The sequence below is a fragment of the Ambystoma mexicanum genome, chromosome 11 (assembly GCF_040938575.1).
Source record: "Ambystoma mexicanum isolate Mex_15411 chromosome 11, UKY_AmexF1_1, whole genome shotgun sequence".
In the NCBI taxonomy this organism is placed as follows: Eukaryota; Metazoa; Chordata; class Amphibia; order Caudata; family Ambystomatidae; genus Ambystoma; species Ambystoma mexicanum.
In genome coordinates this window covers 440,585,105-440,606,721 of record NC_090934.1, presented here as the reverse complement: position 1 = coordinate 440,606,721, position 21,617 = coordinate 440,585,105, and positions in this window count along the sequence as shown.

The window sequence follows — 21,617 nt, the reverse complement described above, 5'->3', positions numbered from 1 at the left end:
GAATGAAGATTATGATCGATATTGGACCAGGATGAAGCCCAAAGGCCTGACTGATGAAGAAATAAGAAACTTTGTGAAAGCTAGCATCCATGCACCAGAAGGAACCAAGTTTCGGTATCCAAGGAAACACAGAAACTATGTGGGAAGATGGATCTATTGCAGTCCAAATGGACAATGTCAACTTATGACATGGAATAAGGACGAGCACATGAGAACAGCAGCAAGCCTGAAGGGAGTCATAAAAATATGGACTCCAAAGAGACATTTCTTCAGACCTTCATGTGTGGACCCAGAAGACGAAGTAAAGAGGACGCGAAAGTGAATACAGAGGATCCAGGAAAGATGGACACAAAAGAAGTGTAAGTGGTTGATGAATCGCCCAGGGGGGGGAGTGTAGAGGATGTCCCAAACACGATTCGCACCCCGACAACCCATTCTGAGGTGCCATGAATGTTCACGCCGAAATATGTGAAGTATGATGAGCAAATGAACCAGCAGAGAGCAGCAGCGGGGCTCTGTCCAGTACCTATCAGACTGACAGCACCTATTGAAGTACCTGCACCTAAGAAACCTTGGACTAAGGTACCCATTGAGAAAACCATATCGACAAGTGAGACAGAAAGACAATTGTCAAAATGCAATACCGGAAGAAGCCAAGAAAGTCTTAAAAGAAGACGAATTGTGACGTCACAAGAACCCGGACTGACTCACATATTATATTGTATTGTATTGTTTATTTATTTATAGAGCGCAACGGCCCGTTAGAAAATATGATGACCTATGAATGATGAAAAGAGACGGAACACCATGGATAAGTGACATCCTGAGTTTAAAGCAAAATAACAATGTCAAATGTTAGATGCTTATGCCATGAGCGTGGTGCAGATATTCAGCCAGCTTACATGTGTACGTATGCAAGGAACCACAAGAAGCTTAGAAAATGTTGAGGTTTGCTAAAGCTTAATAGTAAAATAGAGTGTGGCAAGTGCCACCTATACATATCTACCTCAAGAAAAGAACTGTATATAAGCGTACTTCCACTATGCACAAGAACAGAATTGACCAAAGGCTACTTAAAGGCATGGTCTAGTAAAATTTTTTATTGTCCCTACGGGTCGGCCATGTTTTTTTAAGCCTGAGTGGCTCGATTTTAGAAAACTTTCCTATGGACCTTACCCGAGTTTTCGTCCATTGAAAGTACGCGAAAACAAGCACCAGGGAGCCGCCATTTTCTGATAATCCTATCTTTTCCCCGATCGCCCTGGCTGACCTGCTTTTGCGGCACTAAATCAATTCCCCCGCCCCTGAACCTGTCATCAGCAGACTCGTACCGCCCATTTCCCAACGCCAAAGCACGTCTCGTGTCAACATTCGCTGCGCTTCAGCTAATGACGTGTCGCCATGGAAATGGCAGGACGCCTCTCTCCTCAATAAGTATAAACAGACCGTTTCACAACACACAGCAGCCGATTTTCGATTCCATTCCTCTCTCTGTGTTACTTTGAGTATTCTGTGACACGTTTCAGTGCTCTGGTCAGCTACCTTCGCCGCTTGTAGCCCGTGTGAACAGATACCAGTACCACCGCTATAAATTATTTTAGTTTGTTTAACACACAATGGCTACAATAATGCCCTACATGTACGAGCCCGAGTATACTGAGGAGGAGCTACTGGAAAGGGAAGCACACGAAAACAATGGGGATTCGGACGGCATTTGGCAGGACGAATCAACAGATGAAGAGCCTGGGCCTAGTCGAATGGACGGCGTCTCCACCTGGTGCACATGCAATCGGTGCGAGCTAATGCCAACCGAGGACGAGAACTGCTGCTGCCGAGAAAACTCGGGATGCCTGGCCTACATTTCGGAAGTCGAGCCATGACCGCTATGCATCACCGAGCTGCCAGACTTCAGGGCAGCCTGCCTCACACGGGCCGTGTTGAGAATAATGATGGTGCTTATGCACGAACTTCGAGCAACTGTTCATCCTCGTAATCCGAGTAACGAGTAAGTATACTCTGCTTGTCATGCCACTCCTATTTCAATGTCTTCTACTATATCCAAAATTACATCTACATATAATTGTAACGCATGTAAGTCGTTCAATAGTGTGCATTGTCTAGATAGCATTTGTCCGTGTAAAATGCCATTAGTTACAAGAATTGTCATTGACAACAAACGTTTATTAAACTTATCTTGGAAATTTAAAAACAGTTTGTTTCATTCCTTTTCACAAGTGGTACAGGCTGGTGGCCTATCGTTCCTTTACATGGTGGCTTCACGGGAGGCTTGGACACCGCATTCGAAGAGTGATACCCGCCTGTGCCGTTCGTGCCATTAGAGAAACGTTCCCAAGTGACAGTGGTCAGTACAGGGGATTTTCTCTCGCTGTGCTGCAACCTGACCTGTATAATCTTTAAAGTCTTGTATTTTTGTGTCATGAAAATAAGATACAAAATAAAACACCACATATATTTTAACAACGGTTGTCTCGATTTTTTAAATGAATCAAGTGTGTCTCCATTCAAGGATGGACGTCAGACATCTGTGCTCTGAATGGGTGAAGGTCTGGTTGCTGTGAAGCAGGGTGGTCACTATCTATCTAAGCTAACATAACATATTCTCGATAATGCATGCACTAAAACACACTTGTTCAAAGTCTTTCAGTAGGTTATGTCTCTATAAAAGTCACACATATATCTCTACTAACATTTACCATTGGATTATACAGTCTTGACCACTATAATACACCGGTTGAAGTGTGGGTCTGTGCTCACAAGAATCTCCGATATGTGGCATTTGTTAATGATAAGCAACGATATACTGATGCGCGCTGGCATGGGGGGCTGTGACGGGCGCGAACGGCCAAGGTGCCAAACTACATGTACACTTCAAAAGGTGTCCCACGCCAAGGGGCCATCGGTCACATGGCCTCCTCAGACCCCGTGTCTCCAGACAGGCCTCCCCTGAGGCAGGCCGCCCCCCTGCAATCCACATAAGTGTGTCTCCATTCAGCAGTCTTCCTGTGCCTTATCTGCACGCCCCAGGCCCATCCATCCCACCCCCCTCTATCAAAGGCTGTTCACACCCGGGGATGAGCGCTGGCATGGGGGGCTGTCAGGGCCGCGAAAGGCCAAGGAGCCAAACTGCATGTACACTTCAAAAGGTGTCCCACGCCAAGGGGCCATCGGTCACATGGCCTCCTGGGACCCCGTGTTTCCAGGCAGGCCTCCCCTGAGGCAGGCCGCCCCCCTGCAATCCACATAAGTGTGTCTCCATTCAGCAGTCTTCCTGCGCCTTATCTGCACGCCCCAAGCCCATCCATCCCACCCCCCTCTATCAAAGGCGGTTCACACCCGGGGATGAGCGCTGGCATGGGGGGCTGTCAGGGGCGCGAACGGCCAAGGTGCCAAACTGCATGTACACTTCAAAAGGTGTCCCACGCTAAGGGGCCATCGGTCACATGGCCTCCTCAGACCCCGTGTCTCCAGGCAGGCCTCCCCTTCGAGCAGGCCGCCCCCCTAATACCACGACATACATACGTCATTCATTCACAAACACACCCCAGTTTCTAATACTTTAAAAACCACTCGATATGTCTCATGAGAACATCTTTGTGCTTTGCAAGTCAACTCTTGAACGTGCTACCTGGGAACCACTGAGATCTATGCTAATCTGCTCGTCGTCGTGCTATCCGTGAACTTCTGTGACCGCTTCGAGCATACCCATCAGTGCGCTACCCGTGGCCATCCACCTATTCTCCCGCAACATACTGCTCTGCTTGCTGAATCCAACTGTTTGTTGGTCAAGGTAAGGCCATGTATCCTGGTCATATTTCGCAGATTTTTAAATGTCTATCTATTTTCGAGTAGAGTACACAATAGTGCTATGTTCATTGGTCTCATTGGTATTGACTTGCGTTTCCATTGCTATGCTATCAATAGAACAAACCTTGCATTGATCATTGTATGATTCATTTACTTTTGTATCAAATCTTTACTCTTGAAGATTGTATAATAATGTCGATATTTACTTTTCAGATTTATCAACAATGCCTGCCTGTTCGTTTAGCGGTTGCCCTTCGAAGACCCATGCGAAATCTGAAGGAACTACAATGCATGTATTCCCGAAAACTGTTGATCGAATAAGAGAATGGGTCAGACATTGCGGATATCCACTGGATGAGCTGGAAAGTAGAGTCCAACAAGTCTTAGAGGACAAGAGGGGTGATCGATACCGCATCTGCAGCCGGCACTTTTCCTTGGACATGTACACAACTTCTTGGGTAACAAAGAAGAATAAACGGCGAACGACAAGGAAATTGCGCGAAAACGCTATTCCCACTCTATTCGTCCACATTCCGCCACCGGTGAGTCAAGTGTCCGGATTTAGCTTTCGGCCTTGCGGTAGTGTGTAGCCGAATGGATTAATAGATATTGTAGGTGTTCTATCCCTTGTAATAATTTCGATATTGATATGAGTGTATAGTTTTTTGAATATTGACATTTATCAATATATTCTTTTTCGATTTCATAACCCACAAACGCGATGTATTTATATATATGGGGACAGGGAACTGTGCTGCATTGAGCATTTTTCAAGTATTCTGTCGGCTTACATGGCTATTTTTAATATTGGCATTTCATTATCAATCATTAATTGACCTTTACAACTTCTTGACTATCCCTTGAATCTGAAGCAAGAACATTCTACATCCTTGACGTGGTCGCAGTTATCAACCACTTCTAGCGCGTATCAGGTAATCTTACTAGTCTAATCCGCTACATACTTGTTTTATGCATGTCAAGTAATAGTTTTATTCTATCGTGTAATTATTTTACCGAATGTTTGGTTACTGCTTTCCAATTGATATACACCTTAGTTATCGTCCACTAGTGTTTGTTTTCAGTTATAATTAGTGTTATCCATACTAATGCAAGTACTGTCTTTCAGGGAGATGCTGAAGCGTCTGCCACATCTACAACATTTCTAGATGTTTTTCAACATCAGGAGGTATGGATACTGACAGCTCCATCGAGCGTCATCATAAGAGCTGGAATTCTTGTAGTTTGATTGTTCTACACAATGTTTCATTTGTGGTTAGCCGTTGATATGTACCTGTGCTGTCGACCCCAGGTGTGTGTTATGTTTTCACAATTGTAATCCTCACTAATGCAAGTACTATGCTTCAGGCAGTTGATGGAGCATCAACCCCTGCACTTGATGCAGAGCCTGACATTAAAGTATACGAATCGGCGCAACAGCTTTCGGAAGTGCGCACTACATTTGCAACATCCATAGATATTCTTCAGCAGCACGAGGTATGGATAATGACAGCTCCATCATGCGTGATCATATAACGTGATTCCATTTGCTATACTTTCTTCCCTATTAATGCAAGTGCCGTGTTTCAGGGAGACGACGAAGCTTCCACCACAATCACAACATCTCATTTAGATGATGCAGATGTAAAGGAATCGTTGAAATAAGTCGATGAAATGTGATCATATTTGGATTTTCCTTGATTCTTTTGGACAATGCATCTTTCGCGGTTATCTCTTTATATGTACCTGTGCGTTCGACCCCAAGTGTGTGTTATGTTTCCAATATTGAAAACCATACTAATCCAAGTACTGTGTTTCAGGGAGACGACGGAGCTTCCACCACAATCAGAACATCTCATTTAGATGATGCAGATGTAAAGGAATCGTTGAAATAAGTCGATGAAATGTGATCATATTTGGATTTTCCTTGATTCTTTTGGACAATGCATCTTTCGCGGTTATCTCTTTATATGTACCTGTGCGTTCGACCCCAAGTGTGTGTTATGTTTCCAATATTGAAAACCATACTAATCCAAGTACTGTGTTTCAGGGAGACGACGGAGCTTCCACCACAATCAGAACATCTCATTTAGATGATGCAGATGTAAAGGAATCGTTGAAATAAGTCGATGAAATGTGATCATATTTGGATTTTCCTTGATTCTTTTGGACAATGCATCATTTGCGGTTATCTCTTTATATGTACCTGTGCCGTCGACCCCAAGTGTGTGTTGTGTTTCCAATATTGAAAAGCATACTAATGCAAGTACTGTGTTTCAGGGAGATGCGGATGCCTCCTCTCCAATACAACCATTCATGGCAGTCCATGCAGAGCCAGAGGTATGGATACTGACAGTTCCATAGAAATAGATCATCACTGGTCGAATACTTGTCGTTTGATTGTTGCACACAATGTTTAAATCATATTTGGCTATTGAGATGTATCTGTGTGTTCGTCCTCACGTGTGTTTTATGCTAACAATATTTTGATACATAGTAATGAAAGTACTATGTTTCAGGGAGACGATGGAGCCTCATTCCGTGCTGTCTATGCGGATACAGAAAATATAGTCGTTGCAGCGCAAGAGGAAGGGAGGACATGCGGAAACGAATCAGAGCTACAGCGTGCAGATGTTGAAGGTCCAGTCAAAAAAGTTGCAAAGAAAAAAAAACAAAAAAAGGTCTATTTTATGGTTTTTTTCCAGTCAATTCTACTACACTCCATCTTGTGTTTAAACTGAACATCCCTTTTCCAATCTCTCCTCCAGTTACCCGTGGGTGTCAGAACTATACACACACAGATAGTGAAGCGAATGAGAGATGTGGCTTGCCAGACCGTGTACACTATGGAGGAACTATTAATTGAGGCGAGGCGTGTTCAGGCTCGAGATGCTCATGTCCAATGGCCAGAACATGAATTAATTGTGTTTGGAGACTACAGCAAAGTTGCATTGGACCATAGCTACAGTGCGACCGCACCACCACAAGAAGATGTTATTGAATGTATTGAAGATAGCTCTGAAGTAGTTGCAGATCAATTTACACAATATACACCCGCCAAAAATTTGCCACCAAAAAACCTGTCGACATTGTTGTGTTCTCCCATCAATGTCGAAGTAATAGATGTTGAAATGACAGAGAATGAACCAGCCGCAGCATCCATAGATGCATCTGAACTTGATATCAGCGATATTACTTACCAATGTGTTGAAATCTCCACAACGTCAAAGACCGAAACAACGTTGACGCAGGATGACAGTCTAATGAAAGAGAGCAAATACATTGTATTCGACAGTTGTTTGATGGAAATTATAAGTATTCTGAAATGTGTGCATTCCATTAGAGGGAAAATATGTGGGAAGCCATTGATTAATGTGACTCGTCAAAAAAAAGGCAGTAACGTCAAAATAAATGCCGCCTGTCGATTAAATCATAGGTTTTCATGGTCTGCACAACCGATGCTGGGGAAACTGCCAGCAGGCAATCTACTGTGTGCAGCTGCATCACTTTTTAGTGGCTCCAGTTTTAGAAAGTTAGAGGCTTTCTTTCAGTTTGTGGGACTCCATTTCATTTCTAAAGCGCTGTACTACACTAACCAACGTGATTATCTGTTTCCGGCCATTAGTGATGCTTGGAAAATTGAACAATTGTCTCTAGCAAGTACATTTGAAGGCAAACGATTCAGGCTAGCCGGCGATGGACAGTGCGACAGCCCTGGATTTTCTGCCAAGTACTGCACCTACCACTTTCAGGACATGGATAGTAAGAAAATTGTGAGTTTGGTGGTCGTGCAGGTAACACAATGTACATCCTCAGTGGCCATGGAGAAACTAGGTTTTATAAAATCAGTGGAATATCTACAATCGAGGGGAATGCACATCGACCTCATAGCCACGGATAGACACGTTTCAATTGCCAAGACAATGAGAGAGCAGTTCCCACATATTAAACATCAATTTGACATATGGCATCTTGCTAAATCAATCAATAAGAAAATCTCGGCTGCAGGGAAAAAAAGGTTTTGAAAGTATTTTGCAGTGGTCACATTCTATCACCAACCATCTTTGGTGGAGCTCAAAAACTTGTGAGGGGTCAGTGGAAATACTACTTGAAAAATGGCGGTCACTGATGCACCATTGTACCAACGTTCACCGCTGGACAGCAAATGAACATTTCCACCAATGTGAACATGGCCCTTTGTCCCCAGAGGAGGCACGGAAGAAGAAGTGGTTGATTCCATCTTCACCGACACACAAAGCCATTGAGAAGATTGTTTTCGACAAAACTCTATCAAGAGATTTGAGAGGACTGACAGAATTCTGTCACACAGGAGATTTGGAGATGTTCCACAATATGTGCCTAAAGTACAGTCCAAAGCGCTTGCATTTTAGCTTTCGGGGCATGAAACATCGCACTCTACTAGCGGTCTTGGCCCATAACAGCAATGTTGGACGTGAACAATCTAGGACTAGGGGTAAAGTAAGGATGCCTCGCTGCACTAAGGTGTTTTCAAAACGAAGTAAGCAATGGGTGATCAAACCATTCTATGATGAAATGCAGTTCGACTTTGTGAAAGGCCTTATTGTTGCTGTGTTAGAGAAGCACAGATATGGAATTTTGGACATTTCTGTGCAGAGCAGTGATCCATTGCCACCGAACATTGCGACTGTGCCATGCCCACCCGAAGCACAGCTGATTGTGAAGTACAAATCCCGGTTTCAATAATTGCAATACGATTGTCTTTTTGTAAATAAATGTTATTTTACAGTGTACCTGTAAACCTAACCCCTACCTTCACCATCATGGGTGGCGAACAAGCTGGGTGTCATCTTTGAATTCTCTCTATTCACCTCACATATGTGCATGTATATATTTTTCTCATGTCTCATCTCATGTAAATGTAAATGCTGCGCACTGTTAACGGAGGGGAGGCTTGCGTATTGCAAATAATAAAACAAACAAACAAACAATAAATCTCACTTTTAACTCAACTCCTGTGGTACTTTATCTTTCCCTGACCTTCTGCCAAAAATTAAATGTCTCAATTTGGGCTGCAAAGCTCGCAGACAACGGGGACAAAATTGGGGCACTTAGAACGCGCCAGCCAAGCGGGCCGTGGCATTTGGGAGAGAAGCCAGTTCGCATTTCACATTGAGGCGCACTACATAGACGGATTCTAAACTTCAAGTTCTCACAGATGCCTATACTACGTGATGTTGCAAATAAAGAATGCGAAGGACAGCGCCCAGATGAGGCCCACAAGTCGCACTGGAAGTATAAGGGTCTATTGTTTTTTGACCTTGAGACAGGGACCATGCCGAAAGAACTACATTTGAAGGGAGTGCGCAATAACGTAAGAGACGATAAGGCAGAAAATTCAGAAACTAGACCGAGTTTCATTTTAGGTCAGTATACGAAAAATCGTTGTCAAGAGCACGGTCCGTTTTACAGACTGCATTACGAAGAGACACAATGGAAATTCCAAATATAATGTAAGTAAATCTTTACACGCTTTTATACCGGAATGAAGATTTAATGAATGGATACATGAATAAATGAATGAATGAAGAGCTAGGAAAAGCAAGTAAAACTGTTCGTATTGGGCACATGGGCATGCAGGTCCACTGGTCACACCGATCTCGGTCCTTGGCCCAGCCACTTTCCCCTGCACTACGGGACTGTCTCTGTATCCTTCAGCCCCTTCTCCCGGCATTTACCTTGCACTTGCCACCAGCTGGCCCATTCATTTAATTTGTATTCAACTAACCATGTACAGCCCTTCCCCATGCGCGATCAGAAAGACACCTGGCCTAGTAGGATCGTTGTCTGTCTGCCCTTGTTCCCCACCTGCCTCGTCACGCCTAGAAACACTTGAGTATAGGCGCGTTACAAATGCCATATCATATATCATATCATTCCTCACGCATGTAGACTAACTGTCGTTTATCATTGTGTGTTGGCCTCAATTTATCTCGTTACTTTTCGCATTGATTTTAGAGCCGAACATACTCCATTGAACTATCCTTGCAAGCAAATAGTTTCTGATCGGCCGTAATAAATAAAATGAGTAATATTAATGAAGTTCGGCTAGCAAGACTAATTATCATTTTTTTGTTTTCATAACAGGTATTTGATCCCTTTCTGCCACTGCCACCTGTTTGAGACACCGGTGGATGGATTCTTCAGCAGACACCTGCAGCTTTGTGTCAACAACTGGAGCACGATCACCATATTATGGGACGATCGCCAAGGGCCCACATGCCCTTACGCTGTACTAGTGGCTAGAAGCAACATATCAACCTTTATGCTGGACTAGTGCCTAGTTGATGGAACAGCCTTGCGGTTCACCGTGCTTCCAAAGTGATTCTTTTTACGAAAATGAACACCCTGTGTACCATAAAGGAACAGCGCGTGACTCAAGATGAAACGGAACAGTTATTGCGGATACAGATAAAAGAAAATAAATGGCTTCCGGGGTTCATATGTCAATTGCTGAATATTCTCTAAACATTTAATGTCAAATAAATGTACTTTACCAAAAGTACCGTGTTGCTGTTTCATTTTAAAGTACAGTTTCATATTCCGAATTGTGGCGCGCTGTGTTGTGAGTTGATCTGTGTTGGTTTCCGGGTTCTGTGTGGAGTCGCGCAGAAGACGACTGGGCGCGTTTGCCTACGCAGCACAGTAACGTCACGAGGAGAGGCGGGGAATATGAATGTTTTGATAATGTCAGGCTCAGGGGCGGGGGAATTGATTTAGTGCCGCAAAAGCAGGTCAGCCAGGGCGATCGGGGAAAAGATAGGATTATCAGAAAAAGGCGGCTCCCTGGTGCTTGTTTTCGTGTGCGTTCAATGGACGAAAACTCAGTTAAGGTCCATAGGAAACTTTTCTAAAATTGAGCCACTTCGGCTTAAAAAAACATGGCCGACCCGTAGGGACAATAAAAATGTTTACTAGACCATGCCTTTAAGGTCTCACGAGGAGAGCTTTGCAGCAGAAAAATCGAGAATTAAGGACAGACAAAAACTCAGATGAAGACAAGTCATGCCAAGAAGCCAAGGTCATACCAGCTGAAGTAGGCCAATAGTTGATACATTTAATGAAGAGAAGAACAGAGTATCCTATTCTGAAAGGTCAAGATAAACCACAGGAGGCTGATGGCTGAAAAAGTTCAATCAAATGCACAAATTAAATGGAGAATAAGACGACTTTCATGGTGTCAGAATCACGTGACCGAGCCAGCAGAAGGGATGAAACTTTCACACCTACGCATGGAATTGTGCCATGCCCAGGCGCCTTCACTTTTCCAGACCAAGAGCAATCTTAAGGTCGAGATACAAAGAAATAATTGACACATGACCACTGAAGTGATGATTGATTGTTGCAATAATTGGAGGGACATGGGGGAGCGGACAAGCTCCCTGCACCTGGCCGGCTATTCTGCATGCTGCTAGGCTGGTGGAAAAGTATGAGTGGTGTGGATGCCAACCCAATCATAGTTGACCAAGTGATCTAGGGTCCTATAGTTAATAGAACCAATGAGACGTCATATTTTTAGTGACGTCTATGTCAGCCATTTTGAAGGAAGGGGTCAGATGCCCCACCTGACACTGTTTATCCAATCCCCTAAATTTGTTACCATATACAGATATAGTACCTATATTAAAGTTACTTTCCTATAACCAATAGATTTGCATGCAACATTTTAAGCGTTACACGGCAGTGATGATGAGTTTTCAGTATAAAAGATCTGTTTTTTATGAAGTTTGTTGGAGTTGTGAAGCGAGATAGAAGATCGAGTGATTGCTGATGTTCATGAACTCCCTGTTTTTTGTACTTGTCATTAAACGGACTGCCTTTGCCAAACTATTGAGTTGTCAAAATTGATTTGATGCGAGAGTATTAATCTGCATCCCCATCCATCCCACGGGTGCTGCTACTCATGTTAAAGTGCTATTGGGTAACCCCCAGCTTTATGGGCCGGTTGGGGTCCTAGTGCACAGCTTTGATTAGTGAGTCATAGGGTGTTCTCTCAGTGTTAGGGATCGTTTTCATGATGCCCTTTACTTCTTTTCCGGTCAGATTGATGAAGATACCAATCATGCCAGGGGCTTTATCATCCACCACAGCCCTGATGAAATCCTCAAAGTCATTCAGCTATTCATCCCATCGGGGGCCCTTTATCATGCTGTGGCTTCATTTGGAATGGCAGAGGTTTCCTGAGGAACGAGGCTCTCACAGCCATGGGCAGCCCAGCTGGCATTGCAACTGGCTCACTAGCTCTGTCTTCCATGGTAACAAGTTACAGTGGTTGGTGGCACAGGAAGAGGGCCCAGAGTACCCCTTTGCCTCTATTCAGTCCTTATTTACTTATTAAACTCGTTTCTCTCGTTTTCCTTTTGTTTTTCTTTTAAGCAGGGTATCTTCGAGGCGCATATTGGAGGGGCAGCTGGAGTTGGATGAAAGATGGCCACTGGAAGAGCAGCTGAAGACGGATGAGAGATGGACACGTAGGTCGCTTGGAGCATGATGTCAGTATACTAGAGGGAGCCATGTAGTGAAGCTATGTCGTTGATGCCGGGAATCCATTGTGGATGCAGTCGCCGTGTTGGCTCTGAGCGGCCCCGTGCACGAGCGGCATCACGGAGTGTGGCTGGTATGCCTGTCAGGGTGGGAACAGTGCTGAATACGGCGCTGTAAGGGAGCTCTGTGGATGACTCCAGAGTTCAGCACAGGTTGGAATGGTGCAGAGGAAGTCTCCAGAGCCAAGTTATTTGGACGGCTCTGGAGCGGAGCCCTTACTGACATTGCACCGGCAGGTGGCGATAAATAATAGAAAGACATGTAGGAAGGATCAACACTGTCTCTTTATGCCTCACCCTCCTCCTCTGTTCTACACTGAGTCCTCCTCGACTCCTCAACATCCGTTTTGGTCTGTCTCCCTCCTACCACCTTGATTCCATTTCCCGTATCCCTGGCTGTTAAAGGGGCAGTGCAGAGTTAACCTTACACAAATGCTTACAGGCAGTAGGAATTAGAAATTAAATATGTTAAAAAGAAATACGAAATAATTATACTTTTTTAGAAGCCTAACGACAAAAAGGTTACAACGCCGTGCATTAATTGGATTCCAAATGGACTGTGGGAAGCACAACTTGCTTTGTTCTGGAAAAGTCAACCCTTCCCTCATGCGTGTTTGGTCAAACAGGGCGTTCATCAAAAGGTGATCCTTTATGCCACAGAGAGCAGAAATCTCAGAGACATAACACAAAAATAGATTCTGTCAACATGGTGAATCTTCCTGAATTGAAGAAAGGTGAATGCACAACTACTTTGAGATTGATGAAGTGCAACCTGTCTTAAAATGCTGCATTTTGTCCAATTCTCTAGTCTTCATTTGTTTTATACTCAGTTTCAACTACAATTTATAGTTGTTTACAATTTAATGAGAGAGAAAAAAAACATTGGCAAAGTCATTAGCTCTTGATTGTAAATGGTATATGTACTTGTTTGGTTTGATAAAGCTTACCCTTCTATGTAAATCAAGAAAAAAACACAGACAAAATCCTTCTCTCGACATTTACCAAGCCATTTACCAAGCCAGACATGTGGCTTTTCGAATGCTTGTTTTACTACGGCCAAAACTCCTTTATCTGATAGTCAAAACATTCTGAAGCCCTAACCCATGGCAAGAGGCACATAACAAATGAATTATAACATAACACGTTCATGAATATACTAAGACACCCCCTGCCAGAGTTGTCAGTTTGATTCTAGACTTGGTAAATAACCTTCCAGCTGACAGTCGGTGCATTAACACCCTGATTCTAAGGAGATGTGCTCTACCTAAACTGTGCATCTCTGCATCTGGTGACATGGCTTTCTTTTTTTCGACTCACGTAACGATGAAAGCAGCTGCGTTTCATGAACACATAAACCAGACCCTGCGACTCTTGCGAGCGAGGCATCGTAGCTGCATTCCACCGCATGGGGGCACCCGCCTGCAATGCATAGCAAGGGCATCGATTGTTTAGCGTGTTTCTTTTGTGTTCCGTGCAAGCATCTTTCTTGATGCTTTGCCATGAGAGCGTTGTTACCTCATTGTCTCGTGACTCTTTAGGCGATATTGGGTCTATAGACTTTTTAAAGATCACATTAATTTTCAGTATTGAGGCATTTACTTCTGATTTAAAAATTCTACTCAATAATTGAATGACAACATATAGTTATTGCCCCCTAATTTTACTTCCAACCAGAAGGGGGAGGTATTTTATTTTACCACCACAAAAGAACACGTTTTGTTCTGTAAAAGAAGGGATATGCTCGTACTTTTGGGTCAAAATGTTGTGGGAGTAACAAAAGCGGGTGAAACAGTGAACACATGAAGGGGCCGATTCATGGAACAAACGTGCGCTGAAAAAAGTGGCGCAAGCTGGCGCAAGCGTGAAAAAGGAAAAGCACGCACACGCGTGCGATTCATGCAGGGCCCTGCGCGTGTTTTTCTCGGGATGTGCGCCAAACCCGTGCGTGGCGCACACGGGCGTACACGTCATTGCAACATCCCGAACGCTGTGCGCGACACGCACAGGGCAAGCGCACAACATCCGCTCACACACCAAAAAAGGGGCGGGACACGGGGCGTAACACGCGGAATGGGGAACAACGCATGAAAAAGAAGCTGTAACTGGGGTGTACTGCAGGGAAATGCACGGAACGCCCACATGCATGCAAACAACCCGTATTCATGGAATCGAATACAGGAAACCTGCACACGACAAAAGACGCACATAGGCGTCAATGCGTCCGCCACACGAAAGCAGGCGGAAGCGTCCCTGCGCACAGTATAAAAGTGCACGCAAACAACAAACACGTATATACAGCTACGATGAATGCCTCATTTGTCGCAGCACTGATCGTGGGGCACCGCAGGAGGAGGATAATAGCCAGGGCCCGCATTTTCTTACCCCAGAACAGACATTTTGGGATGCCTGACGACCACGCCTATGGCAGGTATAGGTTTCCACCTTATATCATCCTAGACCTCGTCAAGGATGGGAAGATGACCTTACTTCCCCCACCCTGTGCTCCCAAGCATTGAGCCCCTTGGAGAAGGTGCTCATTGTCCTGCATTTTTTGGCCACTGGGTCATTTCAGCGGACCACTGCCATAGTGGGCGGGGGGTCTCACAGGCCACGCAGTCATGCTGCCTACACCAGGTGTTGGCAATCATCACCGCACACCCCTCAGTCCGCAGTCACATATACATGCCCAGAACACCCACAGAAAGGCAGGCCGTGGCCCACGGCTTTTACAGCGTGGCACACTTCCCCAAAGTGCTTGGTGCCATAGATTGCACCCATGTGGCCCTACGTCCACCCAGGGCCACTGAGCACATCTTTCGAAACCGCAAGCACTGGCATTCCATCAACGTGCAGGTTGTATGCGATTCTAAAGGAATCATCACCTCTGTCTTTGCAAACTACCCTGGCTCCACCCATGACAGTTTCATATACAGAATGTCCGCCCTGAGCCGGGCCCTGGAAGTTGGCCAGCATGGCGATACATGGCTCCTAGGTGTGTAGAAATGCCTGTGCACATGCATGCAAGTCACGCACAGACAAATACCCAAACCCTAATAATCTCAACTATCATTACCTCCCCAGGGGACAGTGCCTACCATCTGAGCAACCACATGATGACGCCAATCCGGAACCCCACCCCAGGTAAGATACAAAGATGCCCATATTGCAACCAGGGGCATAGTGGAGCGCACAATTCGGAGTGCTCAAGTCACGCTTCCGCTCCCTTGACCGCTCTGGTGGGCAGCTACTATATGCACCCCAAGCAGTGTGCAGGAACATTGTGGCAGCATGTGTCCTGCACAATGTTGCAACACGGCGGGAGGTACCGGGGGACATGGTGGTGCCCCCACATCCCTAACCACAGGCACAGGCTCTGCCCATGGGAGGGGACAGGGCATGTGGCGAGACAGCCCGCACCCAGCTTGTGGTCACATTTTTCACCTAAACTCCCACCCCTGCGGAGCGCACACAGTCCTGGCACATACCAGGTGACAATCGATGATGACAAAGAGACAGTCAACTGTCACAACCTTATCACCCTGAGAATGTTTCCACGGAAGTGCCACATTGTGTGTATCACTAGCTACTTAAAAATAAACAATCCTGTGTGACAAAAAGGAACACATGCAAGGTGTGTATCACACACCCCTGCAAAACAGTCCATCACAATCCCTGGTATGTCACCCAAACCCTGCCAAACCACATCACCCTTGTCTGCTACACCATGGCATGCAATAGCAAAAGACAAACACATGACCAATAATATACAAAGAGACATGTCATAAATGAAAACTGGCATGAGACAATGATGCCTCACATAGAATCAGATGAAATACTGGCCAACAACCTCCCACACATACAAAGTCAGACACAAATGCTTTCCAACAGTTGTAGCATGAACACAACACTGAATGCCCATTCACATGCACATTGGGCATGGCAAAATCCAAACTCCCGAGCCTGTGTGCTGTGTGTGTCTCCTGCATCACACTGCACAGCACACAGCACTTTAAGCAGCCATTGTGTTGCACTTACACCTTGAGCATCACATGAAAACAACTAATGAAATCTACAACCAAATGACGCATGTACAGGGTACCCAAATGGCAATAGATCATGTGCTGCATGGACACCGCTGGCCTGAAAATGCAATCTGTGTGCACCTGTGGCCATGGAAGGGTGGATGTACGTGTGGTGGATCATTGTGCAACTGTGTATGTCATTAGGGACATGCACTCAATATATGCATGTGAAATCAAGTGACCCTCAGTGTCCTGTACACATCACATGTGAACATTGGCCATGTGAACACCCCAGCATGTCAAACCACACCAATTCCCTGACACCTGAAAATTAAAGACAACACAGGAACAGGCATTGAGCAGCACAACACATCATGTACATAGTACCCCACAATTACAATGTTAGAGTGCCCAAAACACTGTAGGCAAAGCCAACTGTCCAAAAACAAAAGGCCCTCACTTACACTCACTGTGACCTTCTGAACAACTGTCTCAGGGGTATGCAGCCTTCTTTCTTCAAGTCTACCTGGCTACAGGATCACCCTATGCCTTGGGCTCCATGTTCCAGCTTGCGTGTAAATAGGGTCCAGCCGCCTCAGAGGCCACCATGACTGGTAAAAATGCTACATCGCAGAGAACTCCAAGTAGGTAAACCCACAAACCAGTCAAAAAGGCTGTAGGCACCAAAAAACCCTGAAAGAGTCTCCAGTAGATTACTTGAGGTAGCAGGAAATGTCAAAGCACATGTACACTGTTAGAGAGAATTCTCTGTAAAGGCTAATTTCCGAAACCTAGTGAGTCCCCCAGCAGCTTTGCTGGATTTTTGGGGTTTATTTTTTTCTCCTTCTAAGAGTGAGACTCTTTTTCTCCCACTCTTAGACATGATTTGAGGTGTTCCTTTGACTTTGTATGTGTTCTATGGGCTATGGGGTCCTTTACCCCATAGGGCTTCATGTGTTTTTGATATGTGGGTTACACAGCACCCTCTGTGCAGTAACCCAGGGGTGTCGTAGTGACCCCCAAACATAGACTCCATACCCTGGGACTGACTACTGTCCCCCAGGGCATGTAAAGTCCCCATTGGCTTTACTAGTCTCAAATTGTGAACAGAACCAATACAAACCATCACATTGTGGACGTACTGGTCTGGGCAATTCGATTGCCCCAGGGTCTGTTATTCGTGGGGGCACTGTCCAGTCCCCCCCGACCGAGTTTTGGCTGGTGGCAATGGATATTACTTTTTATATTCGACCGCAAATAAATTCCTATGGGATTTTCCCAATGTTCGAGGCTACCACTTTTTAAAATAGCCTCAAACATACCGCCGGTTTATTAAATTAATATAAATTCACTGGTTGGTATTTTTTGCCGAAACTTGGTTCCAAAATGGCGTTTGTGTTCACTTCTGTGACTCCAACCCAAGTCGAGCCCTTTGTTCCACTTTTTGGCAGGCTGCTACACAGAAGCCTCCAAAAGTGGTGCCACTCTGTCTGGGTACCACAGAGGGTGTGGGAGGGGGTTTATGCACCCTCGCACTCTTGTGTGATTGGCCCAAGTGGTGAGCCGCCCGGGTCACCACTTAGCATGTTTGAGTGACAGCTAGGATGAATGAATGGGGGTTTTCTGCATAAAAGCAGGGCTTTGGGGACTGGAATTTCAGAAGTCACCACAGGACCTAAAGAATCGAGGAGGGAGAAGCCGAGTGACCTGCAACAACGACACCAGCGGTGGAGCCCTGCGAACCGTCTCACCACTTTTCCCGACGACAGAGGAGATCTCCAGTCCGGAGAGTCTTCTTCCTTTGACTGGTGGGGATAACCAGTTTGCCTGTCTTTTCGCCTTCCTGGACCATCTCGTGGCCGCCTTGCCCATGCCAAGCACCCCGGCAACCGGAATACCATGGTTTATCACTAACGCAAAGAAAAGGGTAGTACCTTGTAACTGGAAAACTCAGCGGCTGGTTTCTTCCCTGGCAGTGCAATAACCTTTATCTTTTCTCCACTTCAAGACCTCCTCTTCCTCTGGATGAAACACCGACTTGCAATCGCTGCCAGGAACAACTGCCCCTGCTGGAGTGTTCTTCCCATTTCAGGTACTTTGTCCCGCCTGGCTTCCCTTGTGACAGCTCGTTCGGGGTGACAGTAAATTCTCGACTTTCTAACCTGGGTTAGCCTGGGGCCTGTTAACTAACTTTTCCTGACTTTATCTCAATCTTTTGTGAACTATCTACAAAGACTCTTTGGGCATAACCCCACTGTGTGATCCTGGACACATTTCACTTGCTCTCTCTAAGAGTGCGCCTGGCATTTGAACTGAACTTGCTCTCCAGTCGACTTTGCCTAACCTGCCTCACTGTGGTTCTTTGAAAAGTATTGAAATTATGTGCTTTCATAACTCTGCCTTTTCCCTCCCTTTTTTTTATAACTTATTAGAGTGTCATCTTAGGTTAAGCGCTCACCTCTGTCTGAAAATAAGAGGTGTTTCTCACTAAGACTTGTCTAATAAGTAATCAGGGTTGTATATATATAGTAGTGACCGTGTGTTGAATTTACTTACCTCTTTTTGTGCTAGTGTAATTTACAAGTGTGTCTTTAAATAAATAATTATATACTTTTATACCAAAGCTCTGGTCAGTGTTTGCTTGTGCTACTGTATCTCTGTATCTATTGTCTATACACCATATACTGCCTAACTCATCTTGAGAGAAGTCTGACTGCTCAGCCACAGCTACCAGGTAAATCTGGGTGGTACAGACTGCTACCAATTGGGTTTACTGCCAACAACCTGTAGTCCTAAATCTTTTGCAGTGGTCCCTAAGGGAACTGCACAGGTTTCTGCCTAACACTGGTGTACGGCGGTGGGATTTGTATTGAGTATACATTTTAGTGTGCTTATAGATACCTTAGTGCAACTAACCACACAGCTTAGTACAAAAGAAGTTATTTTCTAAAACTGTCAACTATGGAAAGTTATAGTCAAGAGTCCCTTGCTACAAAAACTGTTGATTGTTTAAGAGTTCTCTGTAAGCATAAGCATCTCCTGACTAAAGGCAAGAAAATGGAGCTAATAGAAAGGTTGTTAGCAAACCAAAGTATGGATGGTGGTTCAGGGGAACCTACCACTCCAGCAACTGTAGATAACAGCAATGATATTGATAGGAATGTTAGTACTGATAACTTTGAGTCAGAAGCAGAAGAGGAGGGGGAAGACAATAGAGTTGTATTTCCTGGGCCTCTACCTGCCCTGCCAGCTGTACCTACTGGACCTTTACCAGGTCTCACACTTAATCCCCAATATATAGAACTAGAAAAAATGAAGCTTGAATTAGAATTCAAAATAATTAGTTCTCAAACAGAACAACGGCACCAAGAACTAAGGCTCAGAGAAATGGAGCTCATCCATGAGCAAGAAATGAAAAAAATGTCTGTGGAAAGTTCTTCTCTCTCCGAATCCTCTAGGAGTTCCAGTCCCAAAAGACCCCGGATGCCTAAGGAGTTGGTGGGTATGTATGAGCCTAAGTTGGATGTGTTGGATTTGTTGCGTTTGTTTGAATATAATCATGGGCTCCAGAACATCACAGGAAATGAGTTACTTTCCTGGTTGTTCTCTAGGCTCCCCCTGTTGCAACTGATGTGGTAATGGAGTTGGGGGAGGAGGTTAGAAAGGATTATGAATGTGTGAAGCTAGTTTTAATAGCTAGATTTGGGAAGACCCCTTCACAATACCTTAAGAGGTTTAGGACCCTCAAAAAGAATGATGGTACCCCTTGGGCTACCTGGGTGAGTGAGTGTTTGAAAAACTTAGAGGGATGGATTAAGGGTTACAAGGTGAACACTTATGAGGGAATGAGAAATCTTGTAATGTTGGAATCAATTTATGATGCCTGCTCTCCTGAGCTCAGACAGCACTTAGCTGCAACTCTAAGAAAAAATATGTTAAATATAAGTGGGCACTAAATGATACCCGAGTTGAATGCATACACTCGGTGAAATATCTTGGATACAATCTATCCAACAATGAGTCGAAAAGCATGTGGAAAGCTTGCATTCAAGATAAGATCAAACCACTATATGCGCAAATGAAAATTATATTCAATAGATACTGCGAGTACTCTATGTCTCCTCTATTTGAATTTTACACGTTAAAAGTAGAAGCAATAGTGTTATATAGTCTGGACATGTGTTTGATAAACATCGGACCAGAGCTAAACCAGGCTCAATCCGTGATATGGAAAAAAACGTTAAGGCTATCTAATGCAATCCCGAGTGCAGTGATACGACATGAACTTGGTCTCATATCTCTATCTGCTCGCCTTCACTGGAGGCGTCTTAACAATCTTTCAAAAATGCTTACTCCACCACAAAATTCTCTGTATGAAAATCTGTCAACCATGATTACAGAGAAATCTCCCAAATCTATAATAAAATATTATGGGGAAATGTTGAATTTATTATCAAATATCAATGCAACAATTGACGACTTGCAGTTGCGCCCAGCATATGTTAAAAAAAAGATATATATATATGATTGGAGAATTACCCTTGAGACCCTTCCAACGTGTACACAGAAATAGCACAGTTTATTATTAGATACACCCCAAGAGCAAGATATTTGATGCAATTCCCGGCTAAACTAGAACGGGACACTTACTTACGATTTAAGTTAAATCAGTTTCCGACTATTGAAAAAATCCAATATTGGAGAACCACGCCCATAGAAATTGCACATGGTGGATGTCGATTCTGTGGCAATCCCTCCATAAAGGAAACTCTTAAGCATCTCACAGTTTATTGTAAGCACTTTGAAACACATCGCATCACTTTCTTTGGCAAAAATAAAACTGATATCACAACACTAGGGAGAGAATGGCTGTGGATTCGTTGCATGTGGGGTACAAATGTAACGCTGATTCTTTCATTGACAAGGTTATTAAGCATTATTAATATGCAACTTCAAAAGAAATTAGTTGAATATAAGGCATGGGTGAGACCTGACCTGCAAATGACGCGCTTGAGCTGCTCTGCAAAATATGGAAGGACAGCATCTGACCAGTAACACGGTTAATGTTAAACCCTGATAGCAATGCCACAAGGGCAAATGTAATTCATGGGGACTTAACTTAAAAGGCTCCAGCAAATGCAGTAGTCGACCATATGTTGAATTTTAATAAATGTATGCAATTGAATGTATC